At 56.5% G+C, this 10,000-nt stretch overlaps 2 non-coding genes and 1 pseudogene across 2 annotated transcripts; all 3 read right to left on the bottom strand.

Annotated features, from left to right (window-relative positions):
- LOC126447716 (large subunit ribosomal RNA) overlaps positions 1–3,948 on the bottom strand; it is a 7,910-nt pseudogene extending 3,962 nt beyond the window's left edge.
- A 188-nt stretch (positions 3,949–4,136) lies between these two features.
- On the bottom strand, positions 4,137–4,291 carry LOC126447715 (5.8S ribosomal RNA). Its single transcript, XR_007583882.1, has one exon. It is a non-coding gene; the product is annotated as a 5.8S ribosomal RNA (ribosomal RNA).
- A 353-nt stretch (positions 4,292–4,644) lies between these two features.
- On the bottom strand, positions 4,645–6,553 carry LOC126447719 (small subunit ribosomal RNA). The gene has a single exon (XR_007583884.1). It is a non-coding gene; the product is annotated as a small subunit ribosomal RNA (ribosomal RNA).
- Between the last annotated feature and the right edge of the window lie 3,447 nt (positions 6,554–10,000).

Raw genomic sequence — 10,000 nt, 5'->3', positions numbered from 1 at the left:
GCATCCTGCGTTCTCGCGTACTCCCAGCGGCGCCGCTTGCGCTTCTGCGTCGGCGGCGCGGCAGGCGGCCGCTTCGATGGTTGGCGCGGCCGCTGTGTCCTGGTGATCGATCTCTCCCCTCTGGACCCGACCGACGCAAGGGCATCCGGGAGCATGCCCAGGATGACATCGGGCGGCGTGCCCCGCCCCAGACCTATAACACGATCCAGGGCAGAGAAACGCTGGGCGGAAGCGGGTAGCCCCGCCAGATGCTCCCAGATGGCGGCGTCAGTCGGCCCCTCCGGCGGCGGCCCGGTGGTGTCGGCCGCGAAGTCCTCGGCTGCGTCGACGGGCGGCGCAGCGGCCTCGCCCGCGTCAGGCAGCGGGCTCGCTGCTCCCCGGCGGGACGCCGGCTCTTCCCCCCGACCGATCTCAAGCGCCTCCATGAATTGGCGGACAAGCTGCTTGTGGGCAGCTTGCCGCCGTCGGCACTTGATTGCCTCAAGCGTTCGGTCGGGGAACATCCTGATGAGCTCTTGATTTACAAAGAAGAACCGGGCGTCCCTCTCGAGGAACAGTTCGGCCTCCGCCTTGGCGAGCGACAGGACTTCTTCCTCCGTCCACCTCGCGCGATGCCTCTCCGTGACGATCTCCGCGTTGGCGGCCGCAAGGTGTTGGCGGCGGCGATGGACCCCGAGACCGTTCTTGGTGGTGAAGCTGCGGTGGCACTCACTACAGGCGTATACAGCTGCAAAAGTTACAAGATTTTCGGCACGGCCGGTTGGCCGGCTAGGTGCTGGGGGAGTTGGGGTGGCACCTTCAGCGGAAGGGCCACCACTTTTTCTCTGAATACTGCCCCCAACTAAACAAAGGGATAGTGCGAGGGGGGGCTGGTAACCCCCCCAAGCCCCTGGTGCGGTCTTCCACTCTGCGAAAATCAGCGGGCCCACGAGAAGGGGAGAAGACCGCAGGAGAGGAGAGGCTAAGAGGGCTAGGCCCATGTATTGCGCATCACTCTCCCTGTAACCATAACCCAAGGAAGGCACCTCGCAGCAGCAGCACGACTACATCAAGACCGCACTTCGAAAAGCCAAGTCATAGTTACTCCCGCCGTTTACCCGCGCTTGCTTGAATTTCTTCACGTTGACATTCAGAGCACTGGGCAGAAATCACATTGCGTCAACACCCGCTAGGGCCATCGCAATGCTTTGTTTTAATTAGACAGTCGGATTCCCCCAGTCCGTGCCAGTTCTGAGTTGATCGTTGAATGGCGGCCGAAGAGAATCCGCGCACCCGCGCGCCCCCGGAGGAGCACGCTAAGGCGGACGCGGCCTCGCAGCAAGGAAGATCCGTGGGAGGCCAAGGCACGGGACCGAGCTCGGATCCTGCACGCAGGTTGAAGCACCGGGGCGCGAACGCCGCGCAGGCGCGCGCATCCTGCACCGCCGGCCAGCACGAGGCCGACCAACGGCGAGAGCAGACCACGCCCGCGCTAAACGCCCGCACTTACCGGCACCCCTACGGCACTCACCTCGCCCAGGCCCGGCACGTTAGCGCTGACCCACTTCCCGACCAAGCCCGACACGCCCCGATCCTCAGAGCCAATCCTTATCCCGAAGTTACGGATCCAATTTGCCGACTTCCCTTACCTACATTATTCTATCGACTAGAGGCTCTTCACCTTGGAGACCTGCTGCGGATATGGGTACGAACCGGCGCGACACCTCCACGTGGCCCTCTCCCGGATTTTCAAGGTCCGAGGGGAAGATCGGGACACCGCCGCAACTGCGGTGCTCTTCGCGTTCCAAACCCTATCTCCCTGCTAGAGGATTCCAGGGAACTCGAACGCTCATGCAGAAAAGAAAACTCTTCCCCGATCTCCCGACGGCGTCTCCGGGTCCTTTTGGGTTACCCCGACGAGCATCTCTAAAAGAGGGGCCCGACTTGTATCGGTTCCGCTGCCGGGTTCCGGAATAGGAACCGGATTCCCTTTCGCCCAACGGGGGCCAGCACAAAGCGCATCATGCTATGACGGCCCCCATCAACATCGGATTTCTCCTAGGGCTTAGGATCGACTGACTCGTGTGCAACGGCTGTTCACACGAAACCCTTCTCCGCGTCAGCCCTCCAGGGCCTCGCTGGAGTATTTGCTACTACCACCAAGATCTGCACCGACGGCGGCTCCAGGCAGGCTCACGCCCAGACCCTTCTGCGCCCACCGCCGCGACCCTCCTACTCGTCAGGGCTTCGCGGCCGGCCGCAAGGACCGGCCATGACTGCCAGACTGACGGCCGAGTATAGGCACGACGCTTCAGCGCCATCCATTTTCAGGGCTAGTTGCTTCGGCAGGTGAGTTGTTACACACTCCTTAGCGGATTCCGACTTCCATGGCCACCGTCCTGCTGTCTTAAGCAACCAACGCCTTTCATGGTTTCCCATGAGCGTCGATTCGGGCGCCTTAACTCGGCGTTTGGTTCATCCCACAGCGCCAGTTCTGCTTACCAAAAGTGGCCCACTTGGCACTCCGATCCGAGTCGTTTGCTCGCGGCTTCAGCATATCAAGCAAGCCGGAGATCTCACCCATTTAAAGTTTGAGAATAGGTTGAGGTCGTTTCGGCCCCAAGGCCTCTAATCATTCGCTTTACCGGATGAGACTCGTACGAGCACCAGCTATCCTGAGGGAAACTTCGGAGGGAACCAGCTACTAGATGGTTCGATTAGTCTTTCGCCCCTATACCCAGCTCCGACGATCGATTTGCACGTCAGAATCGCTACGGACCTCCATCAGGGTTTCCCCTGACTTCGTCCTGGCCAGGCATAGTTCACCATCTTTCGGGTCCCAACGTGTACGCTCTAGGTGCGCCTCACCTCGCAATGAGGACGAGACGCCCCGGGAGTGCGGAGGCCGCCGCCCCGTGAAGGGCGGGGAAGCCCCATCCTCCCTCGGCCCGCGCAAGGCGAGACCTTCACTTTCATTACGCCTTTAGGTTTCGTACAGCCCAATGACTCGCGCACATGTTAGACTCCTTGGTCCGTGTTTCAAGACGGGTCGTGAAATTGTCCAAAGCTGAAGCGCCGCTGACGGGAGCGATTATTCCGCCCGAGAGCATCCCGAGCCAACAGCGGCGCGGGTCCGGGGCCGGGCCAGGTAGGTCCGTCATCCGGGAAGAACCGCGCGCGCTTGCCGGGAGCCCGAGCGCCCAAAGGGGCGAATCGACTCCTCCAGATATACCGCCGGGCAGCCAGCCAGGACACCGGGGCTCTGCCCAACAGACGCGAACCGAGGCCCGCGGAAGGACAGGCTGCGCACCCGGGCCGTAGGCCGGCACCCAGCGGGTCGCGACGTCCTACTAGGGGAGAAGTGCGGCCCACCGCACACCGGAACGGCCCCGCCCCGCGGCGAGTGGAAAGGCAACCGGACACGACCCCGCCGCGAATTGCTCCGCGCGGGCGGCCGGCCCCATCTGCCGAGGGCGGAGGCCAGTGGCCGGATGGGCGTGAATCTCACCCGTTCGACCTTTCGGACTTCTCACGTTTACCCCAGAACGGTTTCACGTACTTTTGAACTCTCTCTTCAAAGTTCTTTTCAACTTTCCCTCACGGTACTTGTTCGCTATCGGTCTCGTGGTCATATTTAGTCTCAGATGGAGTTTACCACCCACTTGGAGCTGCACTCTCAAGCAACCCGACTCGAAGGAGAGGTCCCGCCGACGCTCGCACCGGCCGCTACGGGCCTGGCACCCTCTACGGGCCGTGGCCTCATTCAAGTTGGACTTGGGCTCGGCGCGAGGCGTCGGGGTAGTGGACCCTCCCAAACACCACATGCCACGACAGGCGGCAGCCTGCGGGGTTCGGTGCTGGACTCTTCCCTGTTCGCTCGCCGCTACTGGGGGAATCCTTGTTAGTTTCTTTTCCTCCGCTTAGTAATATGCTTAAATTCAGCGGGTAGTCTCGCCTGCTCTGAGGTCGTTGTACGAGGTGTCGCACGCCACACCGCCAGCCGGCTGTGCACGCTACCGAGTAAGTACCGGTATGCGAACCGCCAGGCGACGGGCGCGCATCGCACGTTTAAGGAGACGCGGCCGGCCCCACAGGCGGCCACGACACTCCCAGGTCTGCGAAGCGGGGCAAACGCCGCGCGCTTCAGTATACGTAGCCGACCCTCAGCCAGACGTGGCCCGGGAACGGAATCCATGGACCGCAATGTGCGTTCGAAACGTCGATGTTCATGTGTCCTGCAGTTCACATGTCGACGCGCAATTTGCTGCGTTCTTCATCGACCCACGAGCCGAGTGATCCACCGTCCTGGGTGATCTTTTCATAGTTTCCACCATCTCTTTCGAGACAGTTGCATAGGCGGGACTGAGGCGTGTGGCGGCCCTGTTCCAGCGTTCAGTGTCCAACGGCCTCACGGCCGATGGGCGTCGTACGGCTCCACACCGGAGCGGACAGGCAGTCGGGCGAAAGTCATTCAAAACCGGCGCCAGGCGCCAGGTGCCGCAGGCCAGCCGCTCCAGCGCTTCAGCGCTCGTACCACACAACATTGCCGTTAGTTTTGAGACGAACGCGTGGTTCCGCACGCGGCGCACGGCTACTGCGAGCCGTACAGGTAGCTGCGTGTTGCGCGACACGACACGCACATCGAAAGACATGCAGTCTAGTCGGTAATGATCCTTCCGCAGGTTCACCTACGGAAACCTTGTTACGACTTTTACTTCCTCTAAATGATCAAGTTTGGTCATCTTTCCGGTAGCATCGGCAACGACAGAGTCAATGCCGCGTACCAGTCCGAAGACCTCACTAAATCATTCAATCGGTAGTAGCGACGGGCGGTGTGTACAAAGGGCAGGGACGTAATCAACGCGAGCTTATGACTCGCGCTTACTGGGAATTCCTCGTTCATGGGGAACAATTGCAAGCCCCAATCCCTAGCACGAAGGAGGTTCAGCGGGTTACCCCGACCTTTCGGCCTAGGAAGACACGCTGATTCCTTCAGTGTAGCGCGCGTGCGGCCCAGAACATCTAAGGGCATCACAGACCTGTTATTGCTCAATCTCGTGCGGCTAGAAGCCGCCTGTCCCTCTAAGAAGAAAAGTAATCGCTGACAGCACGAAGGATGTCACGCGACTAGTTAGCAGGCTAGAGTCTCGTTCGTTATCGGAATTAACCAGACAAATCGCTCCACCAACTAAGAACGGCCATGCACCACCACCCACCGAATCAAGAAAGAGCTATCAATCTGTCAATCCTTCCGGTGTCCGGGCCTGGTGAGGTTTCCCGTGTTGAGTCAAATTAAGCCGCAGGCTCCACTCCTGGTGGTGCCCTTCCGTCAATTCCTTTAAGTTTCAGCTTTGCAACCATACTTCCCCCGGAACCCAAAAGCTTTGGTTTCCCGGAGGCTGCCCGCCGAGTCATCGGAGGAACTGCGGCGGATCGCTGGCTGGCATCGTTTATGGTTAGAACTAGGGCGGTATCTGATCGCCTTCGAACCTCTAACTTTCGTTCTTGATTAATGAAAACATACTTGGCAAATGCTTTCGCTTCTGTTCGTCTTGCGACGATCCAAGAATTTCACCTCTAACGTCGCAATACGAATGCCCCCGCCTGTCCCTATTAATCATTACCTCGGGTTCCGAAAACCAACAAAATAGAACCGAGGTCCTATTCCATTATTCCATGCACACAGTATTCAGGCGGGCTTGCCTGCTTTAAGCACTCTAATTTGTTCAAAGTAAACGTGCCGGCCCACCGAGACACTCAATAAAGAGCACCCTGGTAGGATTTCAACGGGGTCCGCCTCGGGACGCACGAGCACGCACGAGGCGGTCGCACGCCTTCGGCTCGCCCCACCGGCAGGACGTCCCACGATACATGCCAGTTAAACACCGACGGGCGGTGAACCAACAGCGTGGGACACAAATCCAACTACGAGCTTTTTAACCGCAACAACTTTAATATACGCTATTGGAGCTGGAATTACCGCGGCTGCTGGCACCAGACTTGCCCTCCAATAGATACTCGTTAAAGGATTTAAAGTGTACTCATTCCGATTACGGGGCCTCGGATGAGTCCCGTATCGTTATTTTTCGTCACTACCTCCCCGTGCCGGGAGTGGGTAATTTGCGCGCCTGCTGCCTTCCTTGGATGTGGTAGCCGTTTCTCAGGCTCCCTCTCCGGAATCGAACCCTGATTCCCCGTTACCCGTTACAACCATGGTAGGCGCAGAACCTACCATCGACAGTTGATAAGGCAGACATTTGAAAGATGCGTCGCCGGTACGAGGACCGTGCGATCAGCCCAAAGTTATTCAGAGTCACCAAGGCAAACGGACCGGACGAGCCGACCGATTGGTTTTGATCTAATAAAAGCGTCCCTTCCATCTCTGGTCGGGACTCTGTTTGCATGTATTAGCTCTAGAATTACCACAGTTATCCAAGTAACGTGGGTACGATCTAAGGAACCATAACTGATTTAATGAGCCATTCGCGGTTTCACCTTAATGCGGCTTGTACTGAGACATGCATGGCTTAATCTTTGAGACAAGCATATGACTACTGGCAGGATCAACCAGGGAGCTGCGTCAACTAGAGCTGAGCAGCCGGCCGCCCGGGAGTGTGTCCCGGGGGCCCGCGCGAACACGCAAGCGTCCGCTCAATTATTCTGCAAACAGGAGGAGGCTGAGCTCCCCTGCACAACACACCTCGAAACCCTCTCAGGTCCCGGCGGCGCGCAGCGCCGTCCTAAGTACTTGGTCGGGTTCGAGAGAGGCGCAATCGCCCGGAGTTAGGCGAGTAGACGCTTTAGGTGCGACCACCCGTGCTCCCAACTGAGCTTGCCGCTGCCGACAGAGGCCCGGGAGCGTGCTGTCGTGGCATTGCCGGCGGGAGACAACACGCGCCACCTACGGTGACCGGCAGCTCCAACGCCAGCGCCACAGAAGGACAAAAGCCCCACTTGGGTGCCGAAGCGAACTCTCCCAGCACAGCGCACGCGCCAACACGTCCGCACAGCTGCGATACAAACCACCTGCGAGAACCGCTGGGGCGACCGAGCAGCAGACGGCGTCGCGGCGCCGAGCGCCGGGCGGCGGCGCATCCTCAGCGCACACAGTCCTCAATCGGACCAGCACACTGCAGATGGCCACCGCGCTTCGCACCGGGCCCGCGAGGACCTACTTTGGCCGCAAGGCGCCGCGAGCAGGGGGCGCCGGCGCGCAGCTGCGCCGCCTGCCGCGTCCGTCGGCCGGCGCGCCTGCCACTGGCCGCCCCCACCAGCCGGCTGTAGCGCGTGCGCCCACGCACCGCGCTGCCAGCACGCCGGGCGGCCCCCCCTCACCGGCCGGGGACGGTCCCACCCAGCCACCGCCGCGTATCGCCTCACACCCAGATCCCCTTTCGCGTTCGTGGGCATGGTGGGTCCCCTTTCACGTTCGTGGGCATGGTGGGTATCCCTGAAACAACCGGTTAATAGCTCGACCGATCGTCGCCAACACTGATTCACCTCTAGCGAGAACAACCGCACCACAACGGGTTACCTGTTGTTCATTTGCGTAACGTCACCAGCAAACGTAGACGTCCATCGCCATTTGCAACGAGTATTGCATGCCTGTGTCAGGTGTCACAACACACTACGTCTGCCCACATAGACGCAACAACATGTGCACGCCTCGAGAACACGTGGAAGGTAGCCCCCGTACGTATGCGGTGTCCATTGCGCGAACGACTGTCAGCCGGCCTCTGCAGGATGTCGCAGATGTGGAACGCGGTGCAACATGCTATCACGGTGTGTGAGAAGAGACGACTACGTCCGAATACACGCTCCACTACATCAACAGACTGCTCATGCTGATCGCCATCCAGGGCGTCCGTTCCTCCCACACGTCTGAATGGCGTACCACACTGCAATCCAGCTCTTATAGGGAGACGACACGTAGCTGCGTGCACAATATTTGGACTGTATGGTCTGCCGTTGCTAGGCGCAGTCGTCGTACGGTCACACATGTGCCACGATGTATCATTCAGTACATACGGACCAATGTGCAGTACAGTTTGTGGGTTTTGCGTACATCGGCGGACAGGTGACAGGCCGTACCACAACGTAGGCTGAGTACGTCGGCATGCGAAGGGCATTGAACATGCAAACTTCTCAACGACCAGCTTGCGAAGGCAGGGGGGAAGGGGGGGGGGGCATGTACGTCCTGCTGCTATCCACATTACAGTGTATAGCAGGAGCATGTGGAAAGTCAGCAACACCTGCAAGGTGTTTAACATGACGCGATACACAGGGGACCGGGCAGTGCGAATAGCGAACTATATTGCGAGGGTTGCGGTTAGGCAACACTACACTAATTTAACGAGTTGCATAACAATTACAGAGCAGGTTCAGCGACAACGTGCGTCAGGTTAAGGCGCAATATAGGTTAGGTTGAGGCACAATATAGGTTAGGTTAAGGCACAACATGGGTTACGTTAAGGCACAAATTGGGTTACGTTAAGGCACAACATGGGTTACGTTAAGGCACAACATGGGTTACGTTAAGGCACAAATTAGGTTACGTTAAGGCACAAATTAGGTTACGTTAAGGCACAAATTAGGTTACGTTAAGGCACAAATTAGGTTACGTTAAGGCACAAATTAGGTTACGTTAAGGCACAAATTAGGTTACGTTAAGGCACAAATTAGGTTACGTTAAGGCACAAATTAGGTTACGTTAAGGCACAAATTAGGTTACGTTAAGGCACAAATTAGGTTACGTTAAGGCACAAATTAGGTTACGTTAAGGCACAAATTAGGTTACGTTAAGGCACAAATTAGGTTACGTTAAGGCACAAATTAGGTTACGTTAAGGCACAAATTAGGTTACGTTAAGGCACAAATTAGGTTACGTTAAGGCACAAATTAGGTTACGTTAAGGCACAAATTAGGTTACGTTAAGGTACAATATGGGTTAGGTTAAGGTACAATATGGGTTAGGTTAAGGTACAATATGGGTTAGGTTAAGGTACAATATGGGTTAGGTTAAGGTACAATATGGGTTAGGTTAAGGCACAACGTAGGTTAGGTTAAGGCACAACGTAGGTTAGGTTAAGGCACAACATAGGTTAGGTTAAGGCACAACATAGGTTAGGTTAAGGCACAACATAGGTTAGGTTAAGGCACAACATAGGTTAGGTTAAGGCACAACATAGGTTAGGTTAAGGCACAACATAGGTTAGGTTAAGGCACAACATAGGTTAGGTTAAGGCACAACATAGGTTAGGTTAAGGCACAACATAGGTTAGGTTAAGGCACAACATAGGTTAGGTTAAGGCACAACATAGGTTAGGTTAAGGCACAACGTAGGTTAGGTTAAGGCACAACGTAGGTTAGGTTAAGGCACAACGTAGGTTAGGTTAAGGCACAACGTAGGTTAGGTTAAGGCACAACGTAGGTTAGGTTAAGGCACAACGTAGGTTAGGTTAAGGCACAACGTAGGTTAGGTTAAGGCACAACGTAGGTTAGGTTAAGGCACAACGTAGGTTAGGTTAAGGCACAACGTAGGTTAGGTTAAGGCACAACGTAGGTTAGGTTAAGGCACAACGTAGGTTAGGTTAAGGCACAACGTAGGTTAGGTTAAGGCACAACGTAGGTTAGGTTAAGGCACAACGTAGGTTAGGTTAAGGCACAACGTAGGTTAGGTTAAGGCACAACATAGGTTAGGTTAAGGCACAACATAGGTTAGGTTAAGGCACAACATAGGTTAGGTTAAGGCACAACATAGGTTAGGTTAAGGCACAACATAGGTTAGGTTAAGGCACAACATAGGTTAGGTTAAGGCACAACATAGGTTAGGTTAAGGCACAACATAGGTTAGGTTAAGGCACAACGTAGGTTAGGTTAAGGCACAACGTAGGTTAGGTTAAGGCACAACGTAGGTTAGGTTAAGGCACAACGTAGGTTAGGTTAAGGCACAACGTAGGTTAGGTTAAGGCACAACGTAGGTTAGGTTAAGGCACAACGTAGGTTAGGTTAAGGTACAACG

This window comes from Schistocerca serialis, unplaced genomic scaffold (genome assembly GCF_023864345.2).
Source record: "Schistocerca serialis cubense isolate TAMUIC-IGC-003099 unplaced genomic scaffold, iqSchSeri2.2 HiC_scaffold_539, whole genome shotgun sequence".
NCBI classification, from domain to species: Eukaryota; Metazoa; Arthropoda; class Insecta; order Orthoptera; family Acrididae; genus Schistocerca; species Schistocerca serialis.
This window is presented reverse-complemented; position numbering and strand designations above follow the sequence as displayed.